Raw genomic sequence first — 20,684 nt, forward strand, 5'->3', positions numbered from 1 at the left:
AGCTTTTGCATCAAGTAATTTAAAGAAAGACCTTAGGAACAGTGTTTGGCAAATAGTGAGCACTCAAAAATAATAGACATTTTGTTATATTATTTTCATTATCGTCATTATCATAACCATCATTACTATTCCAAAACTGAAACATCCACAATACCCAGTCTTAAGGGACGGGTTAATAACATATATTACATACATATGGGAGAATAGAATACAACTATTATTGAAGACATTTACAAAGATTATTCAGTTATATGGGGAAGTACTTGTAGAAATGTATTTAAAAATCTTAACATATTAAAGTGTTCATATACTATGCTAGAAAATATTTCTATACATAAAAAAAATGGTCCTGAAGAAATCTTTATTAAAAAATACCAGCATATATATTTGGGTAATCAGACCATGAGTCATCTTCAGACTTCATGTCTGCTTTTTTTTGTTTACCAATATTTTAAAAGAGAAATATGTTAAAGTGGAAAAAATACAAAAGTAGGCACTGTAAGAAAATAATCCCATTTTTTTTTCAGAGAAAGATCCAAGACAATTTGCCACCATGTCTTCATCAGAACAGTTTTACAAAAGTGTAATTGATCCCTTCTCTGATGTTTAAAATGTCTCTTGAGGTTAGCATTCCAAATTTCAACTTGTAGCAGTAATCTTTGTAGTTTTTATAACTTTGCGTTCGGCACATCATTTGAAGGTTATTTTTTTTTCTTTATTTTTTTTTGTTCCTTTCTCCAACAGAATTTGCAATTTTGAGTTATCCTGCATGAATTAAGTCAATTAGATAATTAAATGAACACCAACCAAGCACAACAGGACACAAGGTTACTTCCTACTATTAGTTTAGAGAGAAGGGTCCCTTTCCTCACACAGCTCTCCTTTGAAGAAGCAACAGTTCTGGTTCAGGTTTGCTGCATGAAAGAGGAATGTGTTCCCTTGCTGGTTGTCTTTACTGAACTATTCAATTTCTGGTTGACTGGTTTTTGTCTGGACTCTTGAGGAAGCCTGGGGTAGTTAATGCACCTGTCCCTAGAATGCTCTAGTTCAGCCCAGCCCTAGGCAGGAAGGCATCTGGTATGGGACTCTGTTGGAATCCTTCAGGTATACTGAAAGAAGTTAACATCTACATTACTCTAAAGCAGTGTTTTGCAACATGTGGTCTTTGGAGCATCTGCAACAGAGTAATCTGGGGAGATCACTAAAAATGCAGATGCCTTGGCTCTATTCCAAAACAATAAACACAAATACTTGAGGGTAGAGATCAAGTAAAACCATTTTAATAAATTTTTCAAGGAATTCTTTTGCATAATAAGATTTTAGAACAAGTGAGATAGACTTTCATTGTTTCTAAGAGTCAATAAGACCTTCTGCAAATGGCTTGAGCACTCCCAACTGGGATTTTCAGGACTCCTTTGATTTCCTTTTCTCCCATAAATATATGCTTTAAAACCAAGTGTTGCTTCTCTGGTGGAGCTTTAATTAGGTTGTCACTTTTCTTTCTCTGCTTCTGGGGGAATACATATGAGTGGAGCTATATTCCTAATAATTTTCCATCAAGGCAAATCAACAGTAGATATTTAAATGCATCAATCTTTTCCTCCTTTGGCTTGCCCTTTCCCCTTAACCCAAGAAAAAGTAAATACTTACTGAGTTTCTTTTCAGAATTATGCAATTTAGTGCCATCCAAAAAACTAGAATTGATAAAGACTCTTTTAAGAAACTTTTCCATTGCAAGTAACAGAAAATCTAGCTCTGGCCTAAATACTGAATGGAACTCACTCAAAAGTACAGAGGTAGGGGCAGTAGACTCCAGGTGAAACTTAATCCAGTGACACAATAAAGTGTGCAAAGGAGCCTGATACTAGACATCTAGCTCATTCTAATAGTAGCTCCTTTTTGGATGCAAGACAACATTCAGCAGATTTTGATAACTGTATTCTACCATGTTCACATGCAGAAGGAAGAGGATGTCTAGGAAGATTTCATGGAAATATGAAAATAATATTTCTCAGAAGCTCCAAGTGCATATCTTCTTGCACCTGATATGCTCCAAGATTTAATCAACTACTCTCCTCAGGTACTGAGGAGAATTACCTTAAGTAAATAAGTTTCTCTCCTGGAGTTGGAGGCATTGTTAGCTCTTCCTAGAGCACATGGAGAGATGACTGCTCAAAATGGAAGTCTAAATGAAAATTATTTTACTATACACAAAAGTAAAGGTAGGCCAAACCAACAACTATTTACTGTAGTGCAGGAAATAGAACTACAGTAGGCTCCTACTTGTCTGGTACATGTCTGAGTAGTTCAGAAATAAATCACAGGCAAATTAAAGAACCTACCCACCAACAGATAAATCAACTTTGGCAAAATGCATGATTATTGCATTTTTATTGCAGATCTCCTTTCAAAATATTTATATAACTTTATAACTTAAGCAATGTATTTTTGTTATTTGTTTAGAGTTATATATAAACTTTTGGAAAAATCTATGTAAGGCTAATGTATGAGAAAAACCACCAAAAGAAAATCCAGAGATTTCAAAAAAGATGGAGGAATAGAAAGGCAAGGTGGAAATCTCCCACACACACACCAAGAAATCAACTACAGCAAATACAAATAACCCTGAAAATGACCTGAAGATGGCAGAACAGACCATCTACATTTGGTGAAGAAGAGAAGAACACACAAGGAAGTGTGAAGTGGCAGAGCAGAGCTGTGGTCAATCAGACCCAAGTCGTACCTGCCCTTCCAGTCTACAAGCAGAAAGTAGATTAACTGAGTGGGAAAGGAATAAGCACTCAGGAACTCTGCATGCACACCTGGCCATGGATATCTGCTCTGGGAACATGGGTCCACACTGCATCGGGCTTTGATGATTAATGAGGCTGGACACCAGGGAGTGTTGGAGCACTCTAGGAGGCTGAGACACCTGCCACTTGTGGAAGACAGGTAGGCTCCTTCTGTCCCACTAAGACCTAAGACAGAGGTGGCAATTTGAAAGACTTACCAGTAGATGGAAGGGTGCCAAGGGGAGGGGTTGGACAGAGTTCACTCTCCAAGAGAAAGCTCAGGTGTATGATGCTTCCTTGGGTCCTCAGCCAAACTGGTGGGGCACTCATGGGACAATTCCCCAAACAGTCCATCCCCCCACCAGTGGCTCAGATCCAGGGCAATTCTCTGTGCACCCTGCCAGCTGTCAGCCTGGCAGCAATAAGGCTTTGTTGCCTGGCAGGCAGAGGAGACTTTGTGACCTATCAGGCAGAAGGAGGCTTTCTCAGCTTTCCTGAAACACTCACCTGTAGGGGCCAACTCCAAACACTCCTTTCTCCTCTCTGGGGGCTGAGCCTCACACTGTGCTCCACTGTGCACTGCCTCTTCCATCCTGCCAGCTCAGCAGCACTGCCATCATTTCTTGGCAGGCAGAGAGGTGGCCCCATCCACAATAATCCCAGCAGAAGCACACCTGCACAGCTCACAAAGGGACTATGCTGACAGAGATCAGCCACTGCCCTCAGAAAGGCAGAAAGGTGGCCCTGATCACAGCCCATAAACAGTAACTGTGGCCCCACTGCAAAGGAGAACCAGGCACAGGTAAGCAAAGAATTTTGAGCTTCTGGGCACCAAAGAATGCCTCTTCATAAAGCTATTACTCTCTAGACCAGAAGGCATGGTGGATCTATTTAATACAAGGAAGAAGCACAGAAACCCAGACAAAATGAGGAAGCAGAGGAATATGTTCCAAACAAGGAACAGGATAAGACACCAGAAAGAAGGCTAAATGAAATGGAGTTCACCAATTTTCTTAATGAAGATTTCAAAGTAACAGTTATAAATATGCTCACTGATTTACAGTAAAGTATTGATGATCTCAGGGAACATTTTAATGAAGAGACAGAAGATTTGAGAAAGAGTCACTCAGAGCTGAAAAATACAGTAACTGAAATGAAAAATGCAATGGAAGGAATGAATAAAGATTGCTGCAAGTAGAGGAGATAGTCAATGAGATGGAAATTAAGAGAACCAGAAAACAACAAAGCTGAGGACCAAATAGAAAAAAGAATCTCCAGAATCAAGAAGATGCTTAGAGAGCTGTGTGACAACTCCAAATGAAACAGTATTTGCAAAATAGGGATACCAGAAAGAGAGGAGAGAGACAAAGGAGTAGAAAGTCTCTTTGAAGAAATGATTACTGGCAACTTCCCTAATCCAGGGAAGGAAATAAACAGCCAAGTCATGGAATCACAGCAAGCCCCTAACAAAAGAAACCAAAGGAAGACAACATCAAGACCTATAATAATTAAAATGACAAATATGAAGGATAAAGAGAGGATATTGAAAAGAGCTAGAGAGGGGCAAAAAAATTACTTATAAGGGCAACCTCATAAGGCAATTAGCAGATGTTTCAGCAGGAACTTTACAGGCCAGAAGTGAGTAGCATGAAATATTTAATGTATTAAAATAGAGGGATCTTCAACCAGGAATCCTTTATGCAGAAAGGTTATCATTCAGAACTGGAGTTGAGATGAAAAGATTCCCAAATAAATGAAAGTTAAAAAAATTCACTACCACTAAGCCAGCCTTACAGGATATGTTAAGGGGACATCTGTAGATGGCAATATTCTTGAGGCTAATTTATTTTCATCAGTGAAAATAAACCCATAATGAAGGTAGTATACCAATTACTTACTAAGCAGGTATGAAGTTTAAAAAAAGTAGTAAAATCAACTATACACAAAATCAGTCAAATATGAAGGATAAAGAGAGGTTAAAAGATACAAAAAAATGCAGATTATGATATCTAGTACATAAGTGTGGAGTAGAAAGAATAAAATAGAAGTACTTTTAGACTGTGTTTTAAATATATCAACCAAATATAGACTGTAATACATATAGAGGAAAGTATGAACACTATGGTAACCACAAGCCTAAAGCCTATAATAGGTAAACAAAAAATTAAAAATAAGAAATCTAATCACAACATCAAAGAAAATCATCAAATAACAATAGAAGAAAACAATATTGGAAGAAAAGAACAGAGAGAATATAATTAACAAGAGGATATAACCATTATAAATATCTTTGCACCCAACATAGATGCACCTAAATATGTAAAACAAATACAAACAGAATTAAAAGGGGAAATAGATTACAACACATTCACTGCAGGAGATTTTAACATACCACTCACATCAAGAGATCAACCAGACAGAAAATAAATAAGGAAACAGAGGGACTGAACAACACACTAGACCAGAGGGACTTAGCAAATAACTACAGAGCATTCCACCCAAAAACAGCAACATACACATTTTTCTCATGTGCACATGGAATGTTCTCCAGAATAGATTTCATATTAGGACACAAAAGGCAGCTTAATAAATTAAAAAATATTGAATGGTCTTAAATAAGACATGGTCTTAAATAATAAACTACATGAAGAAAAAATGAATAAACAAACACAGAGAGGCTAAACAACATTTTTCTAAATAATCAATGGATCAGTGAACAAACCAAAGTAGAAATCAAACAATACATGGAGACAAATGAAATCAAAAATAAATTCAAAATTTGTGGGATACCACAAAAGTGATTCTAAGAGGGAAGGACATAGCAATACAGGCCTACCTTAAGAAACAAGAACAATCCTAAATAAACAGTATAAAATCATAATCAAAGAAACTAAAAAAAGAACAAATGAAATCAAAGTTAAAGGAGAGAAGAATGAAACAATAGAAAAAAATGAAACCAAGAACTGGTTCTTTGAGAAAATAAAGAAAATAGACAAACCCTTAGCCAGATTCACCAAGTGAAAAAGAAAGAGGATACAAATAAAATCAGAAACTAAAAAGAAATAGTCAAAATATATACAAAAGAAATACAGATCAAGGGGATTGTCAAGATGGTGGCATGAATAGGGTGGTGGAAATATCCTCCCCAAAACATATATATTTTGAAAATACAGCAAATACAACCATTTCTAAAAGAGTGGCCAGATGATACAGTACATGAGCCAGGCTACATCTGTGAGAACCCAACATCTCACGTAAAAGGGTAAGATACAAAGCCGTAACCCGGCAGGACCTGAGCACTGCCCCCACCCCAGCTCACCCGTGGAAGGAAAAGAATCAGAGTAGGCAGGGAGTGAAAGCACAGGACTGCTAAATAACCAGCCCTAGTAATCTGCCCCAGGAGCACAGACACACATGGCATAGTGCTCTGGATACTAGAGAGGTGGAAAAGCAAAATTGGAGACAAAGACTGCAAACAGGTTCCCACAGTCAGCTGCCCTGGGACAAAAGAAAAGCAGGCACTTTCGAAGTCTTAAAGGGACAAGGGTTTAACAGGTGGACAAAATCATCCTGGTACACTCACCCCAGAAGGCTGGGAACTTTAAGAAACTTCAGGCTCCCTAACCCACTGGGTGGCAATGCAGCTCAAAGCCCCTCACGGCAATAAGCAGCCTGCTATTTCTTCCCCCCAGCTGACACTGCAAGCAAACTTGCTGACCCACCATTGATGCAGAACAGCTGGGGAGCAGCCCTGCCTACAGCAACCACACAGCTTAACACAGAGGCTTCTCCCTGTGTGCGGCTAACCAGTCCAGACCCAGAGGCTTCTCCCCGCATGTGGTTGACTGGCACAGACAACAGAGACCAGCACAGAGTCTGGGAGACACAAAGGTGCTTTGTTTTTGTGGCAGAACACACGCCACTCACCTGCAAATGCCGTCAATGTCCTAGGCCATCCAGAGGGCCACCCCACCCACAGCAGCTCAGGAAATAAACCCAGAGGCTGCTCCCTGCATGTGGCTGACTGGCACAGACAGCGGAGACAGGCACAGAGTCCTGGAAGCATGAAGGGGCTCTGTTCTCAAGGCAGAACACATACCACTGGCCTGTGACATCCGCCAGTGCCCTAGGCCCTTCTGAGGGCCACCCCACCCACGGAAGCTCAGGGGATTAATCCAGAGGCTGCTCACTGTGTGCAGTTAACTGGCACAGACAGCAGAGATAGGCAAGGCAACCAGCAAGCAGGCAGGGACTTTGTTCTCCAAGCTGACACATGCACCACTCACTGGCCACCACTCCCATTACCACAAAAAGGCAGAAGAACCTTGTTCAGTCCACATCCCTCAAACACCAGAGAGAGGGCTTGGTTAGACTGAAATGACCAATCTTTCTGAAAAAGAATTCAGAATAAAAGTCATAAGCATGCTGATGGAGCTACAGAGAAATATTCAAGAGCTAAGGGATGAATTCAGGAGGAAGATTACAGAAATGAAACAAACAATGGAAAGATTTAAGAGCAGACTGGATGAGGTGGAAGAGACTGTTAATGGAATAGAAATCAGAGTAAGTGCTTCTGAGAATGTGGAAAAAAGGGAGCCCTCATACACTATTGGTGGAAATGCAAATTGGTTCAGCCACCATGGAAAGTAGTATGGAGGTTCCTCAAAACACTAAAAATTGAAATACCATATGACCCAGTAATTCCATTCCTAGGAATTTACCTGAAGAAAACAAAGTCTCTGATTTGAAAAGATATACAGACCCCTATGTTTATGGTTACATTATTTAAAATAGTCAAGATGTGGAAGCAACCTGAATGTCCATCAAAAGATGAATGAATAATGAAGTGGCACGTATATACAATGGAACATTATTCAGCCACGAAAAGAATGAAATTCTGCCATTTGCGACAACATGGATGAGCCTAGAGGGTATTGTGCTGTTAAATAAGTCAGCTGGTGAAAGACAAATGTCATATGATTTCACTTACTTGTAGAATCTAAAAGCAAAATGAACAAAAGAGCAGTAGACTCAAAGACACTGAGAAGTGATGTTGGTTACCATGTGGGAGGGGTTGTGGTGTGTGGGTGGGGAAGGTAAGCAGAATAAAGGGGCACAAAATTCTCAATCATAACATAAGTAGGTCATGGAGAAGATTGTTTTGTATAGCATGGAGAATATAGTCAATGATTCTGTAACATCTTGCTGTGTTGACAGATAGTGACTGCACTAGTGGGGGTGAGGATTTAGTAATATGTGTAACTGTTGAACCACTGTGTTCTATACTTAAAACTAATATAGGATTGTATATCAACTATATTTCAATTTAAAAAAGAATAATACATCATGTTTTCACATTCTTATTTTCATTGTGTTATCAGATTTGGGCAATGCTATTTCCTCAAACTTTTCTGCTATTTGGGGTAGGAATGAAAATACTGTTACATCATTTTTTCATTTTATTAAGAAATAAAAAATACATGCAGCAAAAACATGTTTCTGGAAAATCAATTCAAAGAGTAATTTTTCTTATGAGTCCCTTTAAAATGATTTTCAGAGGCATTGGAGGAAAAAAAAACTATGATTATGGTTTTATAAGAGAGGATATTAAGGTACATATAGTTTGATTGTACATAGAAACTAAATGATAAGGTATGCTGGAATATTTTCTTCTCAGTAGTCTATATATAGCTTTTATAATTTACATACTCACATAAGATATGTAAATCAGAACCCCATAATGCCCTTTATCTCTTATGGAGGGTCACTGCCATCTCATTTTCTCCCTGAATACTGATATTTGTTTTAGCAAAGAGTATAAACTCTTTCCCTGGCCCAAGTGTTAGACTGGACTTCAGTCTGATTTGCTTTTCTCTTCCTCAGAGCATAAGACATAAAGAAGACTATTCTAAATCAGACAAACAAGAAGAATGGATGAAATTTTTGGTTAGAGGGAGAAATATGCAGCAGTTTTTATACTAGCATTAAGGACTGGAGTAGGAATGGATGGGCTAGAAATTATAAGGATTATTACCAAAGGGACATTTGTAAGGAAAGTTGAGGTTCTTTATGATTTAAAGGCAAAGGATCACTGACTGAAAGTCTTCTGCCAGCCTATGTCTTTCTTGGAAGCAAGGAATAAAGAAATATTGAGATAACTGTCGTTGAGTATCCACTGTGACAAAAGCAAATTAACTGTGTTCAAAGGTTATGCCACCCACAACTCAAAAGTTAATTTGTCTTCTACTCAAAGGACTAGCCAGATTAAAAATCAGAATCATTTGATTTCATTTCCAAATACTGAGCAGGATTCCATTGGCCCAGCTAGAGTTAGCTGCACCCCCTTTGACAAATTAGCCAGTGGTATGTGTGGAGGTGACTTTAATTGGCTAGTTTGGGTCACATGCCCATTCATAGAACAACAAACCATGTCCAGTTTCTCAGTTTTCTATTGCAAAAGTATGGCTACTCATATTTAATAAGTAGAAGAACTGGGAAAATAACAATTTTGAGAAATTTGTAGGAGAGTACAGGGCTGGGCAAGTAAAAAATAGGTGTTTACAAGAGCCATTTTGAAAGTGCTTTCTCTGACCATATCTGAGACAATCTAAGCATCAAATAGTGATGGATTAAACATAATTGAGTGAAATAAATATCCATTAGTCCACACTGATATAAATAAATAAATAAATAAATAAATAAATAAATAAATAAATAAATAAATAAATAAATAAAAAGTGCAGCATAATTTTACAGAGTAGAAAACTGTGTAACTCCAGAGGGAAAGTGCGTTCCCAGACTGGGGCAAATATATCTGTGAAACCAAAATCAATCTAGGGATAAAAATAGATGGGGACAAAGCCTTTATCTCTCTCTCTCTCTCTCTCTCTCTCTCTCTCTCTCTCTTTCTCTCTCTCTCTTTCCCCTGTCCTGGAGTGCTGGCCTCTCCACCTGCCCCTTATAAAAACCTATTGATATGGAGATGGACTACTTCTCTCCACACCTTATAAACACCTAGACACCTATTGATATGGAGATGGACTAAGGCCAGGTGAGAGATTCTGGAAATATTGCAATTTTACCGACAAACTCCATCTTAACCAAGACATCACTAATAATGGGAGATATTGTTGGTCCCTCAACATGGAAAACTCAGCATATGATAAGGCTAATTTTGTTGGTAAAAGTCAAATATTATTGTATTATTTTAAGTTTAAAAAATCTGGTTTTGAATTTTCATTAAACTATAGAGCATTTTATGTACCATAATCATTTAAAGACACATTATGTATTTTAAAATAGTTTAGAACAGGTACTATCTGAAATGCAGTGACAGTAGAAACTACCCAGCCAGAATGAAAACTGATGTCCATAGAAGCTGAGATTGACCCAGAAAGAACCTGTGCTTTATGTTTCTTTTAAAATAGTCTCTTATTCCTCTTTCACTATCTTACCCCTTATTAATGGATCTCCTCAAAAATGATAGAAGTAGGAGGAAATTGTAATATTTTAAAACATAAAAACTTTAATAAGATATTAAGCAGAAGAAAAATAAGAATTTTTAGCTAAGGTTATTTAGAGTAGGTATTCTGTAACATTTGTTTTTTTCTTTGGTTGACTAAAGCATCCGTTTGCATAATAGCACTCTTGGGGCCTGAATTAGTTAATAGAGAGTTCTGAAGTAAAGACCATGATACAAAATAGCTTATTCTGAAAAACAATCTTTAATAAACTGTCTCTTTGGTACACAACACTTTAGGAAACTCTTCTAGGTGTTCTTGTTACAGATTAGATTAAAGAAAAATAAAAGCTTCCTTTTTCCATACTCCTTGTCTTCCTCTATCTCCATTTAGTTTAATCGTCGTGAATCCTGCCTTTGTAATAAAATTAGCTATAGCTATCAATCTGCATTTAAATCTAACTTTAAGGAGAGAGTATAGCACATGAAGAAAGAACGTGGTCACCTCAGGGCCATTTGCAAACACACACACAAAAAAAGGAGCAAAGGAAAGGAGGAAGGAAGGAAAGGGAAAAACACGAAAGTAATTATTTGTCTTAACTTATAATTAATAAATGGTAAGGGATCTCCTCTTAAATGGTTTATTTTGAGACCCAAAGTTCTGTTTTTTGTTTTTTCTTGTTGTACCAGACCTCATCTACGTAGGATTACCTGTAGATTAAGTCATTCATAAATTGAAATTGATAGAAATACATACGTGTGAATCTATTATGTATGTGTATATGTAAGTGTATGAATATGTATGAGTATACATACATGTATATCTATATAATTTTAGAAAAATGTCATCAAATAGCACTGTAATTAAGAATAGGAACTCAATAACAATGGAAAAATTAGAATGCAGATAAGCCAAAGTTTCTAAACATCATAAAAATTAGCAACAAATATAGTAATACACTTATTGACCATCAAAGCATAAAGGGAAATCTAATCCATCACTTAAATGTCATTTCTCATAGACTACACAAAGCTTTTTCTTGGCTTTAAAGAAAATTTTTCCCACTTGGCTTCATAGGTCACTACAATAGAGGGAAGTCCTCAACAGTACTTATACAATAAATTGGATAACAGGTTCATGATTCTTTTTATGTTAGGGTTTCTCAAGATAAATAGAGTTCAAAATGCCAAATAGTACAGCACACAAAACAATTACTAAGGAAGCCCCCCAAAATGGTATCCTTACATACACTTTTCTCATTGTCAGACATGAGAAGGCCCCAAACTACGTTATGAGCCCTACTGAGGAGTGTTATGCTAGTGTTTGTAATCCTATGTGAGGCATTATCTGAACTCGTGCTCTTGTAAACGGCTCTCAAAAGAAAATTCCTTCTCTCATAGAACATAAATATATGTGAGTAAAATACATATCATAGACTATATTTCATAGAATATAAATATATACCTATGTGTATACATACAGATACAGTTAATCCTTGAACAACGTGGGATTGAAGTGTGTGGATATGTGGATTTTTTTCAATAAATATATTGGAAAAATTTTTGGAGATTTGTGACAGTTTAAAAAAACTTGCAGATGAACTGTGTAGCCTAGAAACACTCTAGCCTAGAAAAAATTAAGAAAAAGGTATGTCACGAATGCATAGAATATATGTAGATACTCATGTATCTTATCATTTACCACACAAAGTTAACAGTAGGCTATAAGTAGTTAAGTTTTGGGAAGTCAAAAGTCACATGTGGATTTTCTATTGCATGGGGTAGGGAGTCAGTGCCCCTAATCACCACATTGTTCAAGGGTCAACTGTACATGTATTTACATATATACTGTATGAAATATATTTTTCCACACACAAACACATGCACTTATACTATGAAATATGGGATTTTCTTTTTAGGACCATTTTTATATATGCTTATATAGATATATACATATGTATATATTATTTATATATATAGAGAGAGAGAGAGAGAAAAAGAGCATGTTTTCATACAAAAGATAATTAATTGCTCCTTGGAGGTTTGGGTTTGAACAGAAATTCTGTGAGTGAATTAATCTCCTGCACTTTTTACTCCTGCAGAGGAAAAGAGTGTCTTAGGCCAGGACAAACTCCAGCATTACAAACAACATGTACTTCTGTGGATGTGATTGCTTCCTTCAAGAGAATGATTAGAAAGATTAACACGCAAATAACAGAGTAAGCCAGCTCCTATAAGGGTAAAAAAAAAAATAGCTCCTAATACATTTTGAAAATCACTGGGACCAAAATCTACTTCCATAAACATCGCTTAGTTTTATGATAATCAGAATACATTGTTTGGAGAAAAATATTAATTTAGGTAGGTCTGAAGAGTTGTCACCCAGTTAATTAATCCCATCTGCTATTTTTGCTGTCAGAGCGGCAGCAATCTGTTTGCCAGAATTCAATACCAGAAAAAAGAGGCCCCATGAGTTCCACTAACAATCTTTGTCTGTGTCTTTCACCTAATATACATTAATTCAAATTTGAAAAGGTGAAGAAAAAAATATATCAGGACAATCTGCTTTATTTCATTTGTGTTCATGGAAATTTAGAAAATTAAATTTAAATATCATTACATTAAAAAAAACTGAATTGTGGAACTGCAAGAAAGTAAAAACAAAGGAGAGTTTAGGAATATGATTTAAAAAATGGACCTTTGTTTCTAAAATAAAACAAATGGTTTCACTTGCAATTCAAATGTGTACTTTATTACTTATAATCTTCTTGATTTTTGTGTCAAATATTGCTCATTGCTCTTCATTCTGTTATGTTAACTTTGAAGTAGAATTTGAAAGTTGTTTTTTTCTTTGTACTGATCATTCTACTTAGGCTTTATTCTTTAGATAATGCTATATTAGGGGAGGCCTATTAATTAGACTTGTTATTGAGAAATAATTCAAATGTGACAATGTAATGTGAGTAATTATGTGCATTATAAATTTCCCGAGTAGACATATGGTATCTTGTTTTCCCCACTGAGTTTATCACTCAGGTGCTTAGGGAAGTGCATTAACTCTTCAAGACCCCTATTTCTCTAAGTGTTTAGGTTGCGCCAGAGCACAATTGAAGTATTCGCTAGTAAAATAACATATAAAGCCCATTTCACGGACCTATGTATCCACTGAACCCACATATCAGGTCTATCATTAGAAATGTCAGTTTTCCTTTTGCAGTTCATCTGATGAAAAGATTACTATAAAAGTCATCAGGAAGTGACCAACCCTTAAAGCTAACATGCTATTTATAATCTCTATTCTATTTCAGTTAATAGTCTAACACTGTTAATTGCTCTTTTCTTCCCCTTAAAAATCTGGTTGTAATCCTGTCTTTATGTTTAGATCCTCTCTTTCATAAACATCTGATTTATGTCTTCTCCAAGCAATATTACTCATACTTATGAGCTGAACTGTTAACTATTTTAGTGTGTTTCAGTTTCAAATTGTATTTTCATTTACTAGATTCCTCCAGGTAGATGCATTTTAAGTTTACGTCACTCTCAACTTACCTATATCATTATTCTTAAGTCAATGTGTCCTTATTTACTGTCCATTCAATTCTAAACCTCAATCGTTCCCCTCTCTTCTTTACCAAGTATTTACTGTTTATGAAGTTGTGATGCCTGCCCTGAAAATGTAAGTTTTGAGGATGGAAACCAATAATGCCCACACTGTTTGCTCAATATTAACTCAGTTCTGAACTTATATTAGCTGCATAACAAGTGTAGTTGACATCCATACAATTATGAAGAATTATTAAACATAATCCATATTATTTAGCTGCACTGGAATTTTGTTGTATGAAATTTGATTGGTGTGGTTGGGGGTAATAGCAGCATTTTAAATTATCTTTTTCATGAACCCTTTTTTTATGGGCCCACCTATCATAATAGGATTTTATCTTCTCTCATGTGCCCACTCCACATGTAGGGAAAACCTGTCACCCCTATAACCAAACACCCTATCTATTGTTTTTATACATCCATTTAAGAAAAAGATATATTCCTATAGATCCTTTAACTCATCTGATTCCAGCCCATTCTTAAAACATTCACTGATCTATCGATTTGTCATATATTGTCATAGGTCATATATGCAATTTTGTGATTTTACAAAAAAGTTATTTTTTCAACATATATCTGTTTAGTGCCTACTTGATGTGAAGAATAGTCCTAGATACTTGGGAACATTGGTAAACAAAATAGACAATGACCCTTGCCCTCAAGAAAGTTAAATTATAGTAGAAAAACAAGAAATAATAAACAATAATCATAATAAGTGATACATATATATATTATATACATGATATATGTCATCATACAAATAGGGATGCTTTCTGTATGAATGAAAGGGAGAATTATTGATCATGTGCTGAGATACCTGGCAAAAACTAGAACTAACCTACAAATATAGGAAGGTGTATATATATATATATATATATATATATATATATATATATACACACACACACATACACACATACATACATACATACATACATACATACATACATACATACATGTGAAGGTAAATACTAAGTTAAAAAATAAAAAGAGAACAAAACTAGTTGGATGGTGAATCTGTGAGGGGAAATGTTGAAGTTTTAAACAAAAAGGAGAGAGAAAACAAATGAAATTTTTTGACCTTTCTTCAGAAATTGCGACTGAGGAAGATAGATTACAATCCTTTTCTCCTTTCACAATTGGGGGTTGTATTTCTTTTTTTCTTTTGTTCCCAATCAACTCGCAGCCTAAGTAGTGAGATAGAAAATCTAATGCACTGAAGAAATACGCTCTGAAATAGCCAATGAAAGAAGCCATTGCTAAAGAATGAAGAGTTAATGAAGAATTTTTAACAGCCTATCGACTCAGCTTCACTCTGTTACCATTTAAATGGCCTCAAATGGGTTGTGAAGCTTAACATATCACAGAATAGCATGTAACTTCTGGTGGCTGCAAATATTTTCTCATTAATCCTGGTTTCTGGATACATCAGCAATACCAAAAAGTTTGGAAAGAGTCTACAGCCTTGTCTTAAATATCTTTCTTTTGTTTTAAAATGGAATTTAAGAGAATTAAACAAAAAGTAAACTCACTGGTTAATATTATTTTAAAAAATGTTTTTAAATAAAAGAAATAAATCAACAACCTGTTATTATTGATGGTTATGAATAGACCCAGCATGTTGCTTCCAACCAAAAAATTTAAATCTCCTATCTAACTCACATGCCTATAACCTGTTATATTACCTCATGTGGTATCTTAAATGTTTGCAAGTCCTTGGTTTCATGTTTTTATCTTAAGTCATTCAATATAGCTAAAATTCCAAACATACTATTTTGCTGATTTATATTGCAAGTTGCAAACTTCTTTTTAAAATTATGCATCTATATTGCATATATCTGTGTGTCTTAGGCTCTACTGTATCTATGACTTCATTGAAAGATGGCAGCTTGGACAAAGCTGTTGTTTTCTGTTGACACAGATATTGAAAAAATATCTGTAATAAAATTTACAAATATTCTATTTAGTAATTTAAAAATGTTCATAAGTAAACACACCTTCAGTTATTCAACATACTCACTGGATGTTCCCTCCACTCTGTGATTAGGGTGAATAAACATCCCGAGTTGCCCAGGATAGTTTGTTCATGCCTGGTATCTCAGCATACTATTACTAATTCTCCTTTTCATTCAAGAAAGCTCCCCTATTTGTGTGACAAATTAAATGGTCACCATATCCATGACCTGGAAACTGGCTATCATTAAGGACATTGCTCTTTAATGTGCCAAGACATCATCTACTCCTCTACCCTTCTGGAACATCTCCAGTTCCTTTGGGAATTATTGCCATCCTCTTTCCTCTCTACATCTTGTTATGGACATTGCTCCTCATTTGGTGAAGGCTTTTGCAACCGATATGACTATTTCAGCCCAGCTATCATCCTTTTTGTACTACATGCTTTTGAGCAGCCACTGTGGCATCTTAGTTCTTTTCCATGTTCATCCCTAATCATATTCCCCTCCATCCAGTTTCATATTCATAATGATTCTCTAGATGTCTGCTTTACTATTGAAATCTTATATTCTGACATGTCTTTTTCTGAACCTCCTTTTATGGTCCCTTTGCTTCTTTATTAATGACTTACCCTAAATCTGTTCTTTAGCCTCATTAGTATCTCAAAGATCTGACCCCTAACCTGTCATGCTTTCAGTGTTTGGTTAATCTCATTGAGCCTTAGTTTTTTTCCTGTTTAGAATATTTTCCCTTTTAATATTCTTGATTTTCCTTTTGCACTATTTCCCTAAAAGTATGTAAATTTTAGTAGAATAGGTGTTATTATGTTTTACTGCTGTCTCTCTAGCATCTACAAGGGTGCCTGGCATACAGCAGGCCCTCAACAGATATTTGTTGAATTAATGTTTGAATAGTTCAGATTCAACTTAAATGCCAGTTCAGAGATATTTTGATGACCCAAACTCAAAAAGCTTTCACCTCCACTCTCATTCACTCTAGAAATATTCTTTTTTATCTTGTTCATTGCAAATAGCAGCTTCAGAAATTTACTTGCTTATTATTAATACTTTTTCTTTTTTTACCATAAAGACAGAAACTCACCCTGCCTTGTTCACAACTCTATCCCTAGTACCTAAAGTAGTGTGTAGTATATCATAGGCCTTCAGTAAATTACTTGTTCATTTGCTAACTTCGCTATAAAATATGAGAGGTAACAGCACCTCCTTCACAGGGCTCAATGATAAATATTTGGAGCCTTGTACATTGCCTAGCAAAAGCCAACACTCAATAGTCAGCTATTTTCATTATGCCACACAAAACAGCAGCAAGCGTAGACTTTTAAGAAGCAAAGTGATCATGTTGTCCACTTACAAGTCTTTTAAATGGCCATCCACTGTATTGAAAATAATGGTCAGACTCTTTAACATGGTAGAGAAGGATATGTATTATATTACCTTTGCTTATCTCTCCTGCCTTATCTCATGCTATGTACAAACCACCTCAAAGGCCATGTTCTCAAAATATTGAGTGACAAGCAATATCACATCATATATGCTCTTTTTTCTAGGCCTCTGCTAAGAGCTTTGATCCCATGTGTCTTACCCTGGCTGCTGCCTCCATAGTCTCAGTAACTCCATTGAGATCATTTTTCCTTTGTGAAGCATTTCCTGACTCATAATGCAGCACTATGCATATTGAAATGGCCTGTGTTTTTCTTGTTGTTCTCTTCCCCTAGACTGCAAACTCTTCAAGTGCAGGGTTTATTTCATGTCCATGTTTATATCTTTGGCACCTATTCAGGTGGTTAACCCATGGTAGGCACAGAACTTTCACAAGCTTCCATCAACGCATTGAGCACCCACTCAGCCCCATTTACACCACTTACTTTGTCTTTTCTCCTTTAACCATCAGTTAAACATAGGTGTCATATCTAATTCCCATTCTCCACATGCACAATAGATTCTATCACCTCATGGCTATTCAAAGACATCCATTCGCTATGTTTCACTTCCATACATTATAACTTTTAATTATCCAAATAATCATCTACCTATAATATACTGCTTTTATTCCCATTTTTAATGAAAACTCATCTTAATTCTACTTCCTCCTACCAGCAAAAATCCTTTTCTGTGCTCTATTGTGCAGCAAAACTCCTTGAAAAATACATTTAAGGTTTCTACTTCCTCAACTTCCATTTTTTTTTACAGTTACTTTTTTTTTCATGCACTTTTAAAAAAAATTTTGGTATCATTAGTCAACAATTACATGAGGAACATTATATTTACTAGACACCCCATCACCAAGTTCCCCCCACATACCCACATATACATCACAGTCACTGTGCATAGGCTTAGTAAGATGCTGTAGAATCACTACTTGTTTTCTCTGTGTTGCACAGCTCTCCCGTGTCTCCCCCCACATTATACATGCTAATCGTAATGCCCCCTTTCTTTCCCTGCCACCCCTTATCCCTCACTTCCCAGCCATCCTCTCCAGTCCCTTTCCCTTTGGTAACTGTTAGTCCATTCTTGGGTTCTGTAATTCTGCTGCTGTTTTGTTCCTTCAGTTTCTCTTTGTTCTTATACTCCACATATGAGTGAAATCATTTAGTACTTGTCTTTCTCCACCTGGCTTATTTCACTGAGCATAATACACTCTAGCTCCATCCATGTTGTTGCAAATGGTAGGATTTGTTTTCTTCTTATGGCTGAATAATATTCCATTGTATATATGTACCACATCTTCTTTATCCATTCATCTACTGATGGACACTTAGGTTGCTTCCATTTCTTGGCTATTGTAAATAGTGCTACAATAAACAGAGTGGTGCATCTGTCTTTTTCGAACTGGGCTGCCACATTCTTAGGATAAATTCCTAGAAGTGGAATTCTGGGTCAAATGGTATTTCTATTTTGAGCTTTTTGAGGAACCTCCATACTGCTTTCCACAATGGTTGAACTATTTTGCATTCCCACCAGCAGTGTAGGAGGGTTCCCCTTTCTCCACAACCTCACCAGCATTTGTTGTTGTTTGTCTTTTGGATGGTGGCCATCCTTACTGATGTGAGGTGATATCTCATTGTGGTTTTAATTTGCTTTTCTCTGTTAACTAGTGATGTGGAGCATCTTTTCATGTGTCTGTTGGCCATCTGAAATTCTTCTTTGGAGAACTGTCTGTTCAGCTCCTCTGCCCATTTTTTAATTGGATTATTTGCTTTTTGTTTCTTGAGGTGTGTGAGTTCTTTATATATTTTGGATGTCAACCCTTTATCAGATCTGTCATTTATGAATATATTCTCCCATACTGTAGGATGCCTTTTTGTTCTATTGATGGTGTCCTTTGCTGTACAGAAGCTTTTCAGCTTGATATAGTCCCGCTTGTTCATTTTTGCTTTTGTTTCCCTTGCCCAGGGAGATATGTTCATGAAAAAGTCACTCATGTTTATGTCTAAGAGATTTTTACCTATGTTTTTTTCTAAGAGTTTTATGGTTTCATAACCTACATTCATTTCTTTGATCCATTTCAAATTTACTTTTGGGTATGGGGTTAGACAGTGATCCAGTTTCATTCTCTTACATGTAGCTGTCCAGTTTTGCCAACACCAACGGTTGAAGAGGCTGTCATTTCCCCGTTGTATGTCCATGGCTCCTTTATCGTATATTAATTGACCATATATGTTTGGGTTAATGACTGGAGTCTCTATTCTGTTCCACTGGTCTGTGGCTCTGTTCTTGTGACAGTACCAAATTGTCTTGATTAATGCAGCTTGGTAATAGAGCTTAAAGTTGGGGAGCGAGATCCTCCCCACTTTATTCTTCCTTCTCCAGATTGCTTTGGCTATTCAGGGTCTTTGGTGTTTCCATACGAATTTTTGAACCATTTGTTAAAGTTCTTTGAAGAATGCAGTAGGTAGTTTGATAGGGATTGCATTAAATCTGTAGATTGCTTTGTTCAGGATGGCCATTTTGACAATATTAATTCTTCCTAGCCAAGAGCATGGGATGAGTTTCCATTGGTTAGTGTCCTCTTTAATTTCTCTTAAGAGTATCTTGTAGTTTTCAAGGTATAGGTCTTTCACTTCCTTAGTTAGGTTTATTCCTAGGTACTTTATTCTTTTTGATGCAATTGTGAATGGAATTGTTTTCCTGATTTCTCTTTCTGTAATTTCATTGTTAGTATATAGGAAAGCCACAGATTTCTGTGTATTAATTTTCTATCCTGCAAATTTGCTGTATTCCAGTATTGGTTCTAGTAGTTTTGGAGTGGAGTCTTTAGGATTTTTTATGTATAATATCATGTCATCTGCAAATAGTGACCATTTAATTTCTTCTTTACCTATTTGGATTCCTTGTGTTTCTTTGTTTTGTCTAATTGCCATGGCTAGAACCTCCAGTACTATGTTGAATAATAGTGGGAAGTGTGGGAATCCCTGTCTTGTTCCTGATCTCAGAGGAAAAGCTTTCAGCTTCTCACTGTTCAATATGATGTTGGCTGTGGTTTTACCATATATAGCCTTTATTATGTTGAGGTACTTGCCCTCTATACCCATTTTGTTGAGAGTTTTTATCATGAATGGATGTTGAATTTTGTCGAATGCTCTTTGGACATGATCATGTGATTTTTGTCCTTCTTTTTGTTTATGTGGTGGATGATGTTGATGGATTTTCAAATGTTGTACCTCCTTGCATCCCTGAGATGAATTCCACTTGGTAATGGTGTATGATCCTCTTGATGTATTTTTGAATTCGGTTTGCTAATATTTTGCTGAGTATTTTTGCATCTACATTCATCTGGGATATTGGTCTGTAAATTTCTTTTTTGTTGGGGTCTTTGCCTGGTTTTGGTATTAGGGTGATGCTAGCTTCATGAAATTA

General features: G+C 36.2%; 1 long non-coding RNA gene across 5 annotated transcripts in view; it reads left to right on the top strand.

Annotated features, from left to right (window-relative positions):
* The window catches only part of LOC140848003 (uncharacterized), a 1,137,778-nt gene that overhangs the window by 152,054 nt on the left and 965,040 nt on the right, over nucleotides 1–20,684 (top strand). Inside the window, exons 3-5 of one of the 5 annotated variants that reach the window (XR_012128539.1) lie at nucleotides 528–623; nucleotides 1,961–2,080; nucleotides 12,354–12,983. The exons of 3 other annotated variants lie outside the window; for them this stretch is intronic. This is a non-coding gene — a long non-coding RNA (uncharacterized lncRNA). Of the gene's footprint in view, nucleotides 1–527; nucleotides 624–1,960; nucleotides 2,081–12,353; nucleotides 12,984–20,684 lie in introns of those variants that run through there. One more of the 5 variants, XR_012128607.1, reaches the window with a different exon arrangement.

The sequence above is a fragment of the Manis javanica genome, chromosome 1 (assembly GCF_040802235.1).
Source record: "Manis javanica isolate MJ-LG chromosome 1, MJ_LKY, whole genome shotgun sequence".
NCBI lineage: Eukaryota > Metazoa > Chordata > Mammalia > Pholidota > Manidae > Manis > Manis javanica.